Consider the following 21,057-nt stretch of genomic DNA (forward strand, 5'->3'; position numbering starts at 1 on the left):
TTCCTAGCAGATTGTGGAAATGCTATATGTGGAATATTTTTTAATCTCAAGAATTAGTTGATAGTCTGCCCTATGTCTTTTGAGTAATAAGATCATTAGGTTATATTACATGTCATGCCAATTAAATGGCTACATGCCTAGCTTAAAAATTTTACTGCCTTATGAGTAGTATCTCATTAAATAGGAGAGGTATTGAGTAGGTATTGAATGTTACTGCTGTAACATTCAGTATTAGATCTTGCGTTCTTCAATATTACTATTAATGAAGATAGGGGTGGAATATCTAGATTTTTGTCACAGAACTGAGTAGGATGACATTATTCTAAAGACAGAAATAACATCTGAAATTGTCTTGATAGTTTATAGAAATGCTGAAAATAAGACTGAGGTTTAACATAAGCAAATGTAGTTCTTAGATACAAAATAAAACTACTTGCTAATAATACTAGAGAGACTGATCTTGAAGCACTACTGTATTTGATTACAAACTATATATATCAATCAGCATTATGATGTGGCTGCAAAATAGGCAAATGCAAGTTTAGGCTTCAACAGCAGAAGTATGGTTTCTAATACTAATGGAAAGCAATACCTCTACACTATGCAGAAGTCAATCCCATCCCAAGTACTATACCCAGCATTGACTATCATGTTTTAAGAAGAATTCAGGTAAAATGGAATGTATTCACGGGATGGCAGTCAGGATTATCAGATAGCTCTAAAATAGAAAATAAATCATATGAAAGGAGATGTGAAGATTAATTGAAAGATTTAGGAATGTTTAACTGTAAGAAGATAAGGCTGAGGAAAATATGCTATCTGACAGGATGTCATATAGAAGAATGTCAAGATTTATCCTTTGGCTTTTCAGAGAGCAGGACATGGAATAATGTACAGTATTTCATTACAAGACAGCAGATTGTGGTTTGATATTAGTAAAATATCCAACAGTGAGAGAAGTTTAACATAACATTCAATGAAGGGAAGCCAGGTACAGTAGATTCTCCTTCCATGTATCAAACAGAGGCCTCATATGGGTTGATGTAATGAACAAACAGTTGAACATAATGTCCTAAAAGTCCTTTCAGTTCTATGATTCCATGCTGGCAGACATTGCAAATGTAAACCTTTATTTGTTTGCAATTTAAAAAAAAGAAAGAAGGAAACTCTATCAGATTGTAGTATTGATGTATTAACATAGGCATTCAACACAATCAAGTTCTTTTAACTATCTACACATTTTTTTTCCTCTACACAGAGAAAAAATATCAGAAACAATATTACTTCCTGATTTATGGATTTACATATAGGTAACAGGTGGATTACGGAAAGAAGAGATATTTTTAACATTATTAGGGATGAAGTTTGTTTTTGCTTGTCTTGATGAAAATTAAAAGTCACTCTTTACATATTTGTTTCTTTTTCTTATTATTTTTTTTGCACTTTTTATTCTCTCTATTTCTTTTTCTGAATTTGTATATGATTTTACTACTATACTTTTTTATTTATTATTTATCTACAAAATTTATGTGCCACTCATCTTGCATGGGATTTTATAAAATCTTTTATATAAAAAAAAGGGAAAATGAGAAAGAATCAGCATGGGTTCCATTAGCAAAAGCTTCAAATTGTGCCTATGAAATGGCTTATTTGCATACTGACTGACAATGTAATGAAAATATTAGTCCATCTACTGGAATATATTAATGAACAAACGTGTGTGTGTGTGTGTGTGGGTGGGTGTGGGTGGGTGTGTGTGCATTTTCACCAAGAAAAATAATGATATGGGGTTACCCTATTCTCAAATGAAAGTTGAAAATTTGAAGAAGAATTTCACCAAGCAAAGAGGCAGAATCATCCCCTTACTAACAGTAGAGTGAAAATTCTTAAACAGATTTTTTTTTTGCCTGATCCATAGATCAACGAAGTCTTTATCATGTTAGCAAGTTTGTCAAGTGATGGTTCACCTCAGTGAGGTGCTTCTTGTATTCTTTTCACAGAAATAGAGGCAACAATATTCCTTGGTAGTAGGGCCACTCTGCCATATTCTTTGGCCACAAAAGGTTCCTGCAAATGCACTGCCTATACCCAGCTGTCTTTTCCACATGTGTCTTCATTCTGACCTCAATTTTTATTGTATCTATTTCTTTTCTGCGTCTTTTAGCTTTGTAAGTTTCCTATCAGTGAATGTTCCGCATATGATAAAATAAAATGCAAAACAGATGGACTTTTTCAAGCTACCTGTTCTGAGCTGCAAAGAGCTACTGCTGCCACTATATCTCTTTTCTGCTATCTGGGTTTAATATTTTTTTTTGCAACCGAAATCATCTGACAACCCTGCATATCTCTCCCCTCTCTCTGAAAAATTAGGGTGGCCTCCCCTTTGTTTACTTTCTGAAGTACTTGGTATCTCTTATTTGGTGTTGTCCTACCTCATGGCAAAGTTCCTTTAGTATACAAATGTGCAGAAATTGATGTAAGATTGACATCTATCAAGAACAAAAATTCAGTTTTTTTCAGATGTGGAAAAAAATCCAAGGCCTCCAAGTTCTAAAGTAATCTGAAAAAGATGAAATATTTGATGGCAAGATTATGAAGATCGTTGGATGAGAAAGAGACAGGCAGAGATCAGATTAGATCAGATATTTTTAAAGATAATAATGTAATTTTAGAAAACATTTTGATTCAAATTATTTTGTAAAAAATAACACTTTGAAATCACTACAGAGTTTGGAACCAATTTATTTTTTAGTAAAGCTATGTATTTGGTTTTATTTAGAAGTCAGTATCTTCAATAACTCTGAAAGATAATTGAAGCACATAAAAGCCAAAACAATAATTTTATTTGGATTATTTCATTTCTTTCTCTGAGAAAATTCCAGTCACTTAGGTATATTATTACTATGTTATGTATTCTAGATTATATTTTAGACCTTTACATATTGGCTGGCTTTGTTCCTGTTATTTCCACTCTGAAACACTTATCTCTGGTTACAACTACTCATTTGCTAAATTAATTTTGATAAATCAACCCTCAATTGCATTATATGGATGGAAGGGAGAGGTATTGGCACTCATACATTTTAAAATAAACTGATATTTCTTTAATTTGTTTAAAATTGTTCCCTAGATGAAATACAATTTGCCAAGTTCCAGCCCGCAGCAAATGTTTGCATCTGAGTTATAAAATAAAAATGTTTGACATGCAGGATTTGTTGGGAAGGGAGCAAGGGTGAGCCCTGCTTCTGTCCAATTACATTATGTCAAACATTAAAAATTGTGAACCTTAGTGGTTTCTGAGTTCTCTAGAAAAATATTACACCTAAAGTTCCCTATATGATTTAGGTAAAAAGACACTTATGTACTGTAAGTCTTTAGCATTTTTCACGAATAGCAACTGTTCCATTTTTCTCTGGATATATTCACAAGTATTTTGGGATAAGTCAACTGACTTCTGATCTTGTATAAAACTTTTATCTGGAGTAGGAAGAAAGAACATTTTCCAGGGAGGACAATTGAATGGTTCCTATCAATGTTTTCCTTCTCTGAGAAAGTTAATAAAGTCCCCATATAAGAAAATATGTTTTAACGTTACAGATAAAATGGTTGGTGGACAATATTGTTATTCTCAATGACCTGGGACCAATAGTTACTTTGAGAGTTTTAGCAAAAAATTTATTTTCGTAAATGGGTACAAATACTGTAGTTTAGTGTTCAGCTAGTGAGGAGAGTAGGATTGCTATTAATTGCCCTTTGAGTATGGACAGAACAACAGAACAGAGTGCAAAGAACGGAATGCAAATGACCAGCTGCATACAAAGAGTATAAATCTTTCTATTCCCCACCATCCCGTCAGAGCCGAAGAAGCTTCTTGGATGAGAAGCAAAACGTCTTCAAAGAAAAAACAGAAAGTCCAGTTGCCTCTTGAAAAAAAGGTACCTTTGGGACAACCATGACCTTGATGCCTGAGAATCTCCATAGAACAGAGTGATACTTAAAAACCTGAGAAAGACATTTGTTAGTTATTCTTTTAAACCTTCTTATTGAAGCTTACCAGTTGTGTTGCTTGTATTAGGATATGTCCTTTAAGCCTATGTCCATATTTGTACATAAGCTGATAGTACAAATACATCCATTACAAATACACTTGCAAGGTCTATTTTGAAGATTTTCAATGTGACAGGGAGTTGGATAGGCCTCCACTTGTGGGACAAAGTTTTGACATTAAAGAACTATATCTGAGGATCTGAATTGTGTCTGTGAAATGCTCACTAGGATTCTCATTACTAGGAATTCCTTTGCCTAGCACTTCTGAATCTCAGATGGTCTTTCAACTAGGGGGTAGTCACAGCTAACAGGCCTAAAGCTGAAAACCTCTAAGCTCTTGAAAAAATGAAATGAATTTAACTTTAATTTTGTAACACGCTGACAGCAGTCACATGAACCATGAAATGGAAGGAATTTTCCTGTTAGAGAAGCAGAATGGTCATTGTCCTTCCTGTATTGATCTGCATGTAAATTATTGTGTATAGTAGTAATACATCATAAAGGAAGCTCTTCACCAGGATGAGCACACATAGTACAATATTTGCTGGTTGTTCCATATATTATAGGGGAACAATATTCTGAGGATCATGAGATCTAAAATCAAACATCAGACATCAGACATCTCTAGCCATTATACTGGGGAAGGCTGTGGGAATTATTCAGCAACAACGAAGATTAAGGGACGAAATCAAAATGTGCCCATTTTACAATAAATCATTATATTTATTATCTCATCCATGAAAAAGAGTGGGAAACTAGTGTTCTTTCTTTGGACAGTTTTATGTATAATTACGCAAAGGAATTCCTGCTGCTAATTTTTGGGAATTGCAAATGTTAACAGGATGTTGGTTTCAATTTTTAAATTAATGTTTGTTTTGAAAATGGTGCTTTTACTTGTTGACACAATAATAGGACATTCTGTTTATAGTGAATGAATTTAGCCACCAGAGCATGAGAATAGGCAGAACAAATGACTCAGTGTTTGGTTATCTTTAATTGTAAAGCTGCTTGAATGAGTCTATCTACTTTTGACCAGTAAAAATATTTCTCCATTTAACCAGCTTTATCAATCAGATGCATTATTTCAGAAGCAGCCAATCACTCCAATGGTTGCAAAGTGGACAGGGAAGGAAAAGAATAACAACTGATTTTACTATAGTATTTTAATGAATAATTGCCAAAATAAACTTGAAAGACAAGTAATTTGCACATGAACAATGGAAATCTTTGCTTCAAATGTAATGAGTGCTTGTATTGGTATGTGGGAATGACCTTGGAATATTAGGCCCAGAGACGCTCACTAGGGAACGGCAAGTGAAGAGACAGCAGACTCTGCAGCTGGTAAGCAAGAAGTCCATAAGATATTTTTCCTAATAATTTAGGAAATTATTTTTCTATAATTTAGGAGATAATTTCTTAAATGTAAAGGAGATGGGGAGAATTTTACTTTCAGACTTGCAACATTCTGTTAATATAGTGTCACATTAAAGTAGAATTAGCTTATCATGTTTCCTGTCTGGTCCACCTGGTAATGGAATGGGACAACTTGCTATAGCCAACTTGCTGAGGCCAACTCACCAGAGCCAACTCACTGCTGGACAACTCACCATGGTCAGTTCACCATGAGACAACTTGCTGCAAGACAATGTAACAAATCTATTAAATTATTTAAAATAAATAAAAAAAATGTTTTAATTTTTGCCATTCACATTTCATTGTCTCTCCTTTTGCATCCTTTCTTTAATTATTCTATTCCACTATTTCTTTGATATTAGTATACTGTAACTCTTGTCCCGCAGCTACTTGTGCTACAGCAAGTTGGCCGCAAGTTGGCCATGGCAAGTTGACCACGGTGAGTTGGCCATGGTGAGTTGGCTATGGCAAATTGTCATAACTCACCTGGTATATGGCTGACACTGCTTATCAGTTTGATGATTGATCCAAGCACAGAGATAAGTTGTAGGCAAGAATTGTTTAAATCATTCGGCCTGCCAAAACAGCTACTGTTAATTGTAGTTTGTTTCCAACATCAATGTAAGATCCCAATTCTAGCTTAGTTAGGTACAGGAGAGACTATTGTCTTAACTAGCACTATGCAAATGGGCTACAAAAGCCAGACAATCACTAGAAGGCAGCTGTCACTGTTCGAAACCAAGCAAAAGAAGAGGCCACACTGTGAGTAGAACTAGTTTTCTGTAATATCTTTGCTGCTTAATGCTTGTCTGCATCCCATATTTGTAGTCTTTTTTTTTAAAAAAAATAATTTTTATTACCTGTTTTTTAGGGGGAGGGAAGTGCCCATTTTGCAATAAATGGCAAAGCTAATGAATTTCTTTCTAAATGAAACTTTCTAGATGTAATTCAAAAACAAAATACAAATTAATAAGAAAAAAATCCAAACTCTGAAAATCATTACAAAATGGAAAATAATTTAGTGATTATGTGCCATCCGGTTGGAGTTTTAGTAATTATGTCCCTTCATGTCTTTCAATGAGGTACCTGTCTCCACTGTAACTGAGTCTATCATACATTGTTGCTGTCCTTTTACCCTCTACCTTTCCCAGCACTATGGTATTCTCAAAAAGGGGTGCAGTGGTGCAAAGGCTTAATGATGCTGGATATGCTGAGCAGTTGCCAACACTCTGGTGGTTTGAGTCCAACACTGCAGGATGGGATGAGCTCCTGTCTCTTGTCTCTAGCTACTGCCTGCCTAACAGTTTGAAAGCATTGTTTGCGAGTAGATAGATAGGTACCACCTTTTCAGTGTGGAAAACATCTGGCTGCATTCTGGGGAGGGAGCTGGAGCCAGTGCTGGATCTGCCCAGATACAATCGGTAGATAATTTGTGGAAGAAAGCCCTGGATGAGCTGACTTCCTCTGAGAACACTGCAGGCTAACTAGTATGAAGCTAGTTCATCCTTTTGTGGTGCACCAGTGCAATAAACAGACTAGTGACTATTGGCTGCATAGTAGCCTCCCTGACTTCATATACCATATGCTAAATAAATAAATATTCTCAAGACAGCTAGGTCATTGAAAAATCTGGTAATATGTCATTTGTCTTTCAAATAAGAACTCTAGAGTGATTTGTTCCGTGATCCATTTGCTTATTTTCTTGTTTATCCATGGTTTTAAGGAATCTTCTCGAAATTTCAAAAGCATCAATAATCCTTCTATCCTGCTTCTTCAAAGTCTAATTTGCTTCTACAAAGTATCCCAGGGGAAAAACCTGCCTGGATGATTCTGATCTTTGTATGTAAGTAGATATTATTCAGCATACATCAGTAATAATGGCTCTTCTTTGTTAGCCTTTTCTAAAATCAGCTTGAACATCTGGCATCTCCTTCTCTTTGTAGAGCTCTAATCAGCTTTGGGTGATCCAGCTATGCCCACATGTGGAATTAAAGACATTGTATGATAGCTGTACTGTCTATGAAGTCCCTCTTTTTGTTGATGATACCTGTTGGTCACTGTGTCATTCTCCAAATTTGGCATAGCTTGGTCATACTACTGATTCTTTTTATGTTGGATGTGATATTTCATGGATATTCCACCTGATCTTATGGTCTTCCAATTGGTAATGTCTAGAATGATGATATAACTTCATTTTTTAGTATTAGATGTTCTTATGGGTAAAGAATGTCTTTTAAAATATCTTAGATGTTATGATATCTAATGTACAAAATTTCAATGTATCACTAACCATGCATTATATCATTGCAACTTCTACCTTGTGTTCAAAGGGAATCCTGTAGTTGCTTAACCATGAAATTATATGGGCATAAGACACCACTGCAATGTCAACCCAATACAGAAAAACCTGCAACCTATGCGCCAATTGAAGCCGGACAAGGCCATTCTGGACATGACTTCCATTAGCAGTTCAAGAAGCAGATCTGAGGACCCACATACTATAGACCCCCCGCCACACAAAAATGTCATCAAGGGACATCAAGATCCCAAAGGGATTATCTCATGCCGATTTGAAAAGTTAAAAGAATGGCTTCATCTACATGGAGAAGGTTTGTTGACCAGCAAGAGTGAATGGTGTCCCTTTCTTGATAAAAAAGTCTACCAAAGAGTTGACATAAAGTCAGGGTAAGTGTACATCCCTGGGTTTTTTTAATGGATATTGCAGCGGAGAGAACGGGATGTTCTGAAGAGGCATATTGGATTTCTGTGTTGTTGTTCTTGTGCAACTTATAGGCAGAAGCATAAAAAAGCATATTTAGCATAAGACCATAGCAACGAATAGATATGACAGACTATCCCTAGTCACTTTCTTGGGGCTGAGTCTGATATGGTCTTTAAATCTATAAAAGTCCTCTCAGGTTTGTTCTATATGCATAGAGCAGAGCAGAGCAGAATAGAATAGAATAGAATTTATTTGTCCAAGTGTGATTAGACCCACTAGTCTCCGGTGCGGAAGCTCTCAGTGTACATGCAAAACAACAGAATAATAACAATCATATTAATGGTATTTTTTACTACATGTGGAAAACTGTATTCTAATGTTGACTCTCCTTTCCTAAAGCTGGCTTGTTCTTCTGCCAGAATATTATTTTGCCACAGACTATCAGTTTTCCATTCATAAATCTGGCATATAACTTGCTTATAATGTTCCACCACCTCCACAGATAATTTGAAGGAGTAGTTTTAACTCCTTTTTTGAATAATAGGATAGATTTGATTAATTGAAATTTGAGCCATTCAATCTGTACATGTAAAAATATTTGCTAGAACTGGGATTCAATAATTGGTGATTGCCTTGAGTAATTTAGCAGTAACTAGACTACCTAACCCGCCCTCAATGCTTTATCTTGCTTCACCTGCCCAATAAATCTAGGAATCTCAGAATAACAAACATACACTTGTATATAGTTGTTGATTTATTATAAAGTATAAAAGGTCTGTTTAGCACTTCAAAGACTTCCCAGAATTCTTTACAGTACAAGTCCCTTACAAAGCAATTAAAAAAAAACAACCCTGTCCATTAAAAAAATCATGATGGGGAGGGTTAATGGCTGGAAAAAGGTTGGTAGCAGGAAAGATCAAAATTGCCTTTGGAATGAATGAATTGTGTAATATGCCAAATTCAATGTTGTAAACACAAAATGTAAAAAAAGATATCTAGTATTCTTATCCTCTTCATGAGTAGACCATGAATGCTGGGTCAACATTATATATCATAGGGGGATTTAGGTCAATTTATACTGTATTCTTATACTGGTGGGTTTAACACTTCTTTCTTTCTTCTGAATTGCCTTGTCTGCTTTTTGTTCTGGTTACAACTTAAGCATCTCAAAAGATGTATCTCTGATCTTTTCAAGTCATATTGCATTCCTTTGATTTTAACCAGAATGCCATATTTCATTTTATAATTCCTTAGATTGGTCAAACAATATGTAACCTAAATTCTGTTTGAAAAGTTTCATTATATTAACAGAATATAAATCTTTTTCTGCTGGAGGAAAGCTTTAGGAAAGTAGTTTTTTCCCCCTCAAAATGTTGCACTAGGGATTAATATCACAAAACAGGTTAAATGTACATTTTATTGGACTGAACTTTAGCTGTTTAAAATTACAAGCGGTCAAACCACAGGGAGGCCTTTCCTGTAGCCAAATGTTTGAAATAAAATTAAATTAAATTAAATGTGCCATTTAATTACACATCCAGATTTTGTATCTTATCATAAAGCTGTTTCCAGACAAAAGCAATTCTTGAAATATAATAGAATTATGTTCCAATTAAACTGAATTGGCAAAAAAATGGCTCATACTTTGAGTCATGAAATTCATTTTCCATGCCAGGGATGGGCAATGAAAAAGCTATTAGGGGGTTCACCAATTTATCCTTTCTTACCTCTTTTCCTAAAATTCCTAGCCAACCAATTCTCAAACTGCTGTTCTCCCAAAGTGTTAGGAGTCTACCCCTAAAATTCATAGTTAGTATGGCCAAAGTCCCCCTGTATGAGGGCAAATAAAAGCTTTTAGTGAAGTATGCTTCTTTGCTTTTGATAATATAATGACTACTTACGATTCTTACCATACTGAGATCTTGTCATGTGTCTGGAAGTAATTGATATTATCAATTGGTTATGCACACTAATATTACTTTTAAGGCAGCATAGTTTGATATTATGGAAGATGATATTATTCTGGCATTCAAATGCTCACTATTGGACTGGCTTCAAGGTTAGCAAAATCTGTATATTGTAGTGCTAATTGCACATTAATATGAATTTATGTTAAGGATGCAGTGCCATAGTATAAGAAATTAATATTGATGTATTTGCAGACAAATTAAGATCTAATGATTTCCTAATAAAATAATTTGTTCATAGATCACAAGAGGATTACAGGCAAGAAGCCTATAATGATATGACTAAGGCAATTATTTTTCACTATCTAATTATACCTTCACAACTGATCAGGTTTTCATTTGGAGAGTTAAATGGTGGTAGAGAACAGCCCAGCGACATTCACATCTATCACTAAGAGCAAGTTACTGGACTTTGACAAAAGGGAGAGCTGCTCCTGAAAGGTAATTTAATATAATTAAGGATATATTATGTTTGTTAGGTGATCAGTTTGCCTCATTCAAATAAAACCCAAGTACCAGAGAACTGGGAATTAATATTTGTCTCCAATTCATCCCTGTAAGCTAATAACTATCTCAAGAAATTATCACTTTAAAATATCAAGTCATAGGTAGCAAATTCAACAAACATTTATTTAAGAGAATCCATTATGAAATTTAAGAAATGGAAACTTATAGGAGAAGTGGATAATTAAAGAATGGGCTGAATAAATAGTAAAATTGTTAAAGGTAAGTTTAATAGTACTACTACTACAGTTGTTATTACTGCAACATCTAAGAAGAAGGAGATAAAATAATTCCAGGTATAAAATATACATTGAAAGATAAAAATAATGTTTTCATCATCTTTCCTACAAGAAAAGCTGAGCAATATCTCATGAACTGACAGTTTTTCCTCTTATTTATATATTTACTAAATTATAACCAGTGCTGCAAATTAGACACATTTTTAATTTGAACTGTTATTTATTGAAATAACAAAAAAGCAATCAGGAAAAAAAAGGCTTGAATAGATATTGTGTATTGTATTACTCATAAAAAATGGGGAGAAAAGGATCCTCCTGGTGTCCTCATGTCTTTAGAGCCGAATAAACTTCTTCTTCGCAAGGAGAATCAGATTTGTCACTTGAGTCACATGGAGTTATGCATGTGCTTGATAGTCCTTGAATTCAATAATGGGTTGGATGAAGGTTCAATAAGTTGATGTGATCTAATGGAGGCACTTTGAACAGATGGTTCATAAGTCTCAGGAAATGATGCTTGATAGGTTATACAGATTCACCACCTGGGGATAATCTAACATTGAGAGCTTACCCTCCCGCCTGCTCGTAGATGCCTAGTTGCACTCTCTTAGTTCAGATGACTGATGAATTTCATTTCCTTGCTCTGGTAATGTCCCAGTTCGGTTAGTAAAATGCATTATAATTCATTTGCTCTGTCCTTGAAGCCAATGCAGAACCCTTAGTTGGAGTAGAATTTGGCAGCCAAAATTTCAACTATCTTTAGTTAAACCATTCCAATTTTAAAAGCAAGTTTCCTATTGATTTCTACTCCTGTTTCAGGATGCTCGCCTAGTGCTTCCTTAGAAGACTATTTGGTCTCAAAAAAGGCTTGGTTTTTTTCAGTGAATATGCCCTAGGGACTGGAAAATCTACCAATAATATTTTCTACTTTGGATTTAGGATTTGCAGTCATAATTTTCCTTAATATCCTCTTGAGTTGTTTTTCTATTAGTCCCTTCCCACATTATTCAAATTTTGTTTCTCATATTTCTAGTATGGTTTATTGTAATAAGGCTAGTAACAGACAATTATAATTGTCATTTATTCTTTGGGCTGCAATGATAAAGTATATAGTTGAAAAGAATGCAATAAAATATAAAAACAGATTTTGCTTGTCATAATTTTTTTACCCTGCAGCTATTTTCACCTGGTAATACAGTTCATGTTATTAAAAATTAAATTATAATTAATTGTTGAAACAATTTATATGTATATTATAAAATTTGTCCATAGATAAGACTTTCTCTTTTGTTATTATGATTCATATTCTGCCTGTTACATTTTGTCTTCCTGAAATTGATTTGTTTATAGTTTGCCTTAATGTTTCTTTCAAAAAAATTTTAAAAAAAAAACATTCTTAAACTGGGAGCTATTGCTTACTCTGAGTTTTTAAATATGTTTTCCACAAAGATATTGATCATTTATCCAGAAATAATCATAATTTTCATCTCCATTTAAATGAGAGGAAAAACATATATGTTAATGCCCTGAGTTGAATCACGCTTCTGATAAACTTCTACTTACCTTGATGGGAACTGCCTGCATGAATGCTGTAAAGTTGAATTACATATATGTAAAGTAGAGAACAAATATTTTGCTTGAATACATATAAATGTTCTGTGCATGTGGTGGAATTTCCAGCTATAATGGGGGAGGTGTGAAGAAGGGCTGGGCTTAGAGGTCTTGCACAGCAGAAAGTAGTGCTGGTCTTATCTCCCTCAGAGCCCCTGAAGCCTTATCTGACCATTCTCAAGACAACTTAGTCAATCTGGTAGGATTCTTGTAAATAGGCATTGAAACAATATTGAAGTAACTTTCAACAACTCATGGAGTAGACCTGGTTCCTTCCACCTGACAGTGTATGACAAATGAAACCGGTTTTAAAATGTAATTATAAAATGATAATTATGCAATTATCCGATGCAAACAATTCCTGAGTCTTCTAATTAATAATTATGTATCCAATTGTTCTTTTTCCCAACTCTTATTTCCCAAATGCCACCTATACGTTTGGAATATTTATTACTGTTTTATTTTTACAAAGGTGACTATGAACAATCACAGTGAAATATTGGCACCATCTTTAGGATTGTATCCAAATTGATTTTAAATTTGTTTTTATTTTGTAAAATAAAAGAAAATCGCTATATCACCTATAAAAGTAGAAAAATAACGTATTTCCTGTTCCTGGAAAATACAATTCTTTAAGACAGTTTCAGCCCTGTAAAATATATTACCTCAGTAATGCTATGAAGGTCAGTATCAGAATAGCTTATTTGTTACAAAAGTAGCAGCAGCAGTCACATAAATTAAAGATGTTTGGAGGCGATCTATATGCACATCCAACAGCTCTGAAAAATGATCTCATTTTTATTCCAGTCAGTATAATTACTTTGTTTGGGATGTACGTCTTCTTTTGTCTCTGTTAATTTTCATGACTATAACTTTATGGTGCATGAAAACAGACGAACAAGATTATTTTAAGTATATATAGACGTTTATCCAAAGAGGTACATGATTTTAGGCACGTGCTCTGTTTTAACTTCCAAAAATGGGGTGGGTGGGGGGAATGATTTATTTATTTATTTATTTATTTATTTATTTATTTATTTATTTATTTATTTATTTATTTATTTATGGTTTGATTTACATGCCGCCCTTCTCCGGAGACTCAAGGCGGCTTACAGTGCGTTAAGCAATAGCCTTCATACTTTTGTATATACCTGCTTAGCAGGGCTTTCGCCCCCCCCCCCAAGCGGTGTTCTTTTTTTTTACAAAGTCAGCTTATTGCCCCAAAAACCAGGTCCTCATTTTACCCATCTCGAAAGGATAGAAGGCTGAGTCAACCTTGAGCCTGGTGAGATTTGAACTTGCAGTAATTGCAGACAGTTGGTGTTACTTAACAGCACTTTAGTCTGCTGTGCTACCAAGGCTCTAATGTTTTATTCACAATAAACATTTCCTGAGGATCTAGCACATGACTCGGCCGAGGACCTGGTAGCCGCCTGGGATCGGGCGGCTGGTGGGGCCTTGGACCGAGTTGTGCCTTTGCGGCCTCTGACCCGATGCCGATCCCGGGTGGCTCCTTGGTTTACTGAGGAGCTGAGGGAAATGAAGCGCCGGAAAAGACGCCTGGAGAGCGGTTGGAGGGCCAGTCTCGCTGAATCTGATCGAACACTGGTAAGGTCGCATATTAAGGCCTACCTAGTGGCGATAAAGACGGCAAAGTCTAACTACTTTTCCGCCTCTATTGCGTCATCAGGGAATCGTCCGGCCGCCCTGTTTAGGGTGACCCGCGCCCTGCTCCATCTGGGAGTGCGGGAGGATCCCTTAGAAGGCAGGGCGGAGGATTTCGGACAATACCTGTATGACAAAATCGCTCAGATCCGGGGGGATTTGGACTCTGACTGGGTAGATCAGGGCAGGGTGACGAGGAACAGTCTTGAGAATGTTATCTGGGAGGAGTTTGATGCTGTGACTCCCGATGATGTGGACAGGATTTTGGGGAGACTTAGTGCGGCCACATGTTTACTGGACCCGTGTCCCTCCTGGTTGGTACTGGCTTCCCGGGAGGTTACACGAGGCTGGCTCCAGGGCGTTATTAATGCTTCCTTGAGTGAGGGTCACTTCCCCGCTGCCCTGAAAGAGGCGGTGGTGAGGCCTCTCCTCAAGAAGCCGTCCCTGGATCCAGCAATATTGGCTAACTATCGTCCTGTCTCCAACCTTCGCTTCATTGCGAAGGTTGTTGAGAGTGTGGTCGCGCAACAGTTTCCACAATTCCTGGAGGAAACATCCTATCTGGATCCGTTCCAGTCAGGTTTCAGGTCTGGGCACAGCACGGAAACGGCATTGGTCGCGTTGGTCGATGATCTCTGGAGGGCTCGGGACAGGGGTTATTCCTCTGTTCTGGTCCTATTAGATCTCTCAGCGGCTTTTGATACCATCGACCATGGTATCATGCTGCACCGGCTGGAAGAGTTGGGGGTGGGAGGCACCGTGTTACGGTGGTTCTCCTCCTTTCTCTCCGACCGGTCGCAGTTTGTGTTGGCAGGGGGGCAGAGGTCGACCTCGAGGCCTCTCATTTGTGGAGTGCCGCAGGGATCGGTCCTCTCGCCCCTTCTGTTCAACATTTATGTGAAGCCACTGGGCGAGATCATCCGTGGCTTTGGGGTGAGATACCACCAGTACGCTGATGACACCCAGCTGTACATCTCCACCCCAGGCCACCCCAACGATGCCCTTGAAGTGATGTCCCAGTGCCTGGAGGCTGTGCGGATCTGGATGGGGAGGAACAGGCTCAGGCTCAACCCTTCCAAGACTGAGTGGCTGTGGCTCCCGGCATCCCGATATAGTCAGTTGACTCCATCACTGACTATTGGGGGCGAGTCTTTGGCCCCCACTGAAAGGGCTCGCAATCTGGGAGTCCTCCTGGATAGGCAGCTGTCTTTGGAGGAACATCTGACGGCTGTTACCAGGGGGACCTTTTATCAGGTTCGCCTGATTCGCCAGTTGCGGCCCTTTCTTGATCGGGATTCCCTGTGCACAGTCACTCACGCCCTCGTCACCTCTCGCCTTGACTACTGCAACGCTCTCTACATGGGGCTCCCCATGAAGAGCACCCGGAGGCTCCAGCTGGTCCAGAATGCAGCAGCGCGGGTAGTGATGGGAGCAACATGGCGCTCCCATGTAACACCACTCCTGCGCGAGCTGCACTGGCTCCCGGTGGTCTTCCAGGTGCGCTTCAAGGTGTTGGTTATCACCTTTAAAGCGCTCCATGGCATAGGGCCTAGCTATCTCCGAGACCGCCTGCTGCTACCGATGACCTCCCATCGACCCGTGCGCTCCCACAGAGAGGGCCTCCTCAGGGTGCCATCAGCCAAACAATGTAGGCTGGTGGCCCCCAGGGGGAGGGCTTTCTCTGTGGGGGCTCCCACCCTCTGGAATCAGTTGCCCACGGAGATAAGAAGAATCCAGGACCTCAATGCCTTCCGTCGTTCCCTGAAAACCTATCTTTTTCAGCAAGCCGGGTTGGCTTAAGAAGAAATTTTTAAAATTTTTAAATCCTTTTAATTAGTCTGCGATTTTAATTTTTTGGGCCAAATTTTATATATATTTTTAAATGTTTTAATATTTGTATTCTATGTTTTTTATCTTGGCTGTACACCGCCCTGAGTCCTCAGGGAGAAGGGCGGTATATAAATTCGAAATTAAATTAAATTAAATTAAATTAAATTTCATTCTTTAGACCATATAATTTTATCAAGATACAAAAACAGGTTTATAAACATGTTGAGGAAATTCATTATTAATGAAAAATAACATCCTTTATGAGATTAAAGAAAGCTTTGAACAAAATCTACAGCAGTTTTGAAGGATCCTCCTTTGTAATTTCTGGTTTGAACATTTATTTTATATATTTCATAGCCTTTGTATATATGAACTTTGAAACATCCAGGAGAACAGATAGTTGACCTCAAGAAGTGCTTGGCCTTAACTTAGTTCTTGTATATTCTATGCCCTTTAGTATTGATGGATAGTGGAAGGGGGTTCTATCTGCTGCTCAGGTACCAATTTAGGCTAAGCAGGCCCATTGGGACCTAACTAAGCCTGTATGTGTTACCATTTTGATAAGGTATGCAAAAGTTTAAACAAATAGCTCCTTGGCTATTTAATTCATTTTAACTCATATGTTGTCAACTCTTCCACTTTCTACAGTAGTGAAGAAATGCTATGATATAACATTCTGAAGATTATCAAGCAACCAAAAGTCATAGGATGGTGCAAATATCTGTTTCCAATCTAAAACCAGCCATGATTTCCTCCATCCCTGATCCAGCATTCTTATCTTATCAGGTCTTACTTGCAAAAATCAGAAAAACCACCAGATGACAGCAAAGAAATAAAGAATATAGTACTTGTCTGGATTCATATCCTATCTCCCACTTAGTAACAGGGGGTGACATTTAATATAATGATTTCTAACTTGAAATCATTATAGTACTAGTGGGGAAAAATGAGGTCAAAAAAGAGAAAGGAATCTTGCTCTTGCACCCTAGCAGTATTTTTCACCTTACTATTTCAGAATTATTGTTAAGGGAAAAAAAGTTTAAAATCTGTTTGTTCTGGATTCTGCTCAGACTCTATTATCCTGCCTTGCAGAAATTCAAATGCATTCCAGAGAAGTCAGACTTCATTTTTATTTCCTAGAAAGGATAAGAACTAGCAGACAAAATTGGCTTTACTGTCTGGGTTCACACAGCTTCCAGAGCAAGCCAAAGATTAGACCTCTACCATGGTAGTTTAGGATTCATCAGCATTCAAGCATTTAAAGCTTTCTTATAAATTAGCCAAATGCACACTAATACCGGAAAACACCACCAATGTCAATTCATTAGTCAATGGAGTGAGAAAGATCAACACATCAGTCAAGAAGATATATGCAGTCTGTCCCTTAATGATGTTAGCTTCTAGGCAGATGGTGATGGAACCTCTCTAGCTTGATGGCTGTTTAATATGTGTAATCCATATACCAATAAATCTGTGGCTGGCAACAAGCAGGGTTACTTTGTTTAGAGAAAAAAGAATTATCTTCTGCATTGTGGCCAAAATTAACACTTAATAGTGTTACTGCTGAACACTTGAAAATTTCTTTTATAGAGTCAGAATTAAGAAATAATAATTATCCAATATAAATCATCAGCCAGAGTAATATTACTTTTAGTAAAATCAGATCATATTAAGGCATTGTTTATATTTATATTTAGAACAACTGGAAGGTGGATTATAGCCTTGATAAGTATTGTGTGGCTAGTTTACCTCATTCAATGACACAAGAAAAGAAAGGCAGACAGTGAATATGTAAAGCATTTTATTATTCAGTCGGCAAGGAACTTTGGATACAATGTAAGGCTTGAAAGGATGAAAGGTTTAAAATTTACATTAAATTATAATTTTGAAGAATTTTTTTGTAAAATTGGTATTTAACACCAGATAAGTTATCAAGAATGTTTAAAGGTATTTCAAATGAATGTTTGAAATGCATTTGTCTAGCTAGAACTATGCTATGCCTCAACATAGGCTAGTATCACTCTATCAATTGAAATACAGGCTGAAATGTACTCTGGCTGAAAGATATATCACCTTTTGGAAGAAACAAGATTTGCAGATTTAATTTACTTTAGTGTCTCACTCCATGCTTTACTCATGCTGTGATTAGAAAAAGTTATGACTCAGACCTACAAAAGAGTCATATTACTACTATGCTTTTATTTACAGTATTTATGCCTCTCCAAAATACTTCTACTTCTATAGCAACTTTTATGTCTTATAGAAAAATGTCCTCTTGGTGAGAATTGATATTCAATCTTCAAAAAATAGAGGGAAGATTCAACAACATTCCTGTTCAAGAAAATCATTGCAACTGCCAACATACTGAGATCAAGATTACTACACATGTTCTCTTGAGCTAATCTGCTCTGCTATACTTAAGGCTTAATCACTTCTCTCCACACGTTATCAGTTGATGCTTCGATTGACCTCAATCTGAAATTATGATTTTTGTACTGAGAGATTGATCTACTGTAATCACCACAAAAGTTGTGAAATGTTGTCCAATGCAATCACAGTTAAAAGACAGCAGGCTTGACAGACTGGCTTCTGACATCAACTTTGATGAATCCAACTTCATCAATTCCACATTATCCCATTGGAGTCAACCCAGCAAGTTTGATCATTTCAGTCTGCTAGTACATACACACACATACCGCTAATTTAGGGAGGTGAGGTAGACCAAGGCCCTGTGGTGCTATTTTTTAAAATCTAAACTTTCATTCCATACATGATATCAGATCACTTTCATTCAAATTATTTTTGAATTTTCAAATTACATATTTTCCTTTCATTTAGTTTTATAGATATATAACATATCCCCCTTCTTTTTTTTTCCATTTCATTTATTATTTTATGCTCTTTGCCATTTCATCCTTCCACATGCCAAGTCCTCCATTCCCATGGTAATTAATTAAAAATACTGAGATAATGCAGAAAAGATATAGATTACCAACCATATGGATACATGCAGTTAGATAACGGCAACACCTGTCATTTTGGCCAGTATATCACAAGAGCCAACCAAAGGCCATTTATTCCAAGGATGCTCTTGGGATAAAAGCATGTTCATGCTTTTTTATGTAAACTGGGATTTCTAATCTACAGTCAGCCTTGCACATCAACATGCTATTGCTTGTACTTCACAAACTGGGAGATATATTTAACGCACACTCAAGAAACTTTTTTCTTCCTGTAAGATGAAAGTTTAAAAAGTTTCATTCAAAACATATGTGCAACCTCATTATTAATTTGAAAACATGTTTAGCCTTAAAAATCAGATAAATAACCCATAGTTTCTTATCAAATGACAAGATGGATAAACAGAATACTGACATTATTTTCTAAATGCAGATGATTTTATAAAAGCTTTAAATGAATTAGTAGCAGATGTATAACAATGAAAATATTTTTTAAAAAAGTGTTCAAAAAAAATGAACCAAGATAAATATGATAGGGTTGTTAAGATAGATTCTAAATGTGAGATCAAGAAATAGAGGCCAATTTTGATCAGTTCCAAAGAGTTTCAAAGTCACAGTCATAAAAATGAATAGAAATGTGAATAATTCATTTAAAGTAATGGGAAAGTAAACTATAATGTGTGTCAAATAATAAGTGGAAAAAACTTATTGGTTAGTTCTATAACATTTATATTTTATAAAGTGCTTTACATTTCTGACTATATCAATCTCCATTTTAAAGGAACAACATTGTGTAGAAAGATCAATCATATAATGCTAATAAAGAAACCTGACTTCTTCAGCAATTATTTATTTACTTATTTAATTAATTAAATTGATATGTTACTCATCTCGCTATCCAAAGCTGTTATTCAGCTTTGCTTCATAGACATCTGCTAGGATCTCTGATGATGTCTTGACTCTTGATGTCCTCCCACAGACACCTATAAGAGAAATGAACGCTAATAATTAAGCAGATCCCGGCATGATTTGTGCCTAGTGAGGAAACTTACTTTTAGTAGCTCCTCTAGTGGAAAAGCAGTGTGTATACATTTGTATCAGATTTTCTTTATTCCCAAAAGCATATTTGTCATCTTGACCACATGCAACTGCATTTATATACTGTAACTAGCACTGAGGGAGGGAAGATGAAGAACTAAAGAAACAGCATAATTATTTCATCCCAATGTGATCAACTTGGGTGTCACTGAAGCTATATAGACTAGATTAATTTCTGATCTAACATTAGCAGGAGTTAAAGAATCAAAGGAAAGATTTAACAAATTAATGAGGTCTGCTTCCCCTTTAAGAAAGAAGGCTTTGTGTACTTTGCCAGCTCAATGAATTAATTAATTAACAGTGTCAAATAATAAGCTGAACGAGTCATGAAAAAAAAATTGCTAGAAACAGGACATGGCAAAGCTCAGTAAAATAATGAATTCTGGGCCTGATCGGTGATTCCTACTTTATCTCTAAACCCACTTATCTTAGATAACAAAAATGTGAGGCAGAAGAGCGGGTTAGAAAAATATCCTCAGGACGGAGATAGGCAGCTAATGTGGAAACACAAAGAAAAATGTGTCAGTGTCTGTACTGAGAATGGATTTATAATGTGGAAATCCTGCCTTTGTTTAAATTCTAGCCAGTTGGGAAAGAATGAAATGAAGAGCTGTATATAGATCAAAGATCTCCAAAGCAGGCAAGTCACCTAGAGATGAGACAAGGAAGATAAATTGGTAATATGAGGTATAGAAAGGTTGAGGAATCAGAACATTAGTCAGAATAAGTATAAAGATGAAAGAATTACCAGCTGGAGAGTTTATCAGAAACTGGGGGAATAACCTCTGCTTTTTTTCAGGAGACCTGAAAAGCTGAACTGATGTTATTCCATTTTCAGAAGATTGAGTTTTTAATATATATATATATGGTTAGGTCATAAGAACACAAAAGATGTGCACATACAGTCTCTGAATTCAGTACACATTTTTATAAACACTGTGCCTCCCCTTCCAAAATCTATTGATGCTTGCTGGGGGCAGGAAAGAAATCTTCATTCATCCATT

This window comes from Pituophis catenifer, unplaced genomic scaffold (genome assembly GCF_029215685.1).
Source record: "Pituophis catenifer annectens isolate HBS135680 unplaced genomic scaffold, rPitCat1.0.hap2 SCAF_3, whole genome shotgun sequence".
Classification (NCBI taxonomy): Eukaryota; Metazoa; Chordata; class Lepidosauria; order Squamata; family Colubridae; genus Pituophis; species Pituophis catenifer.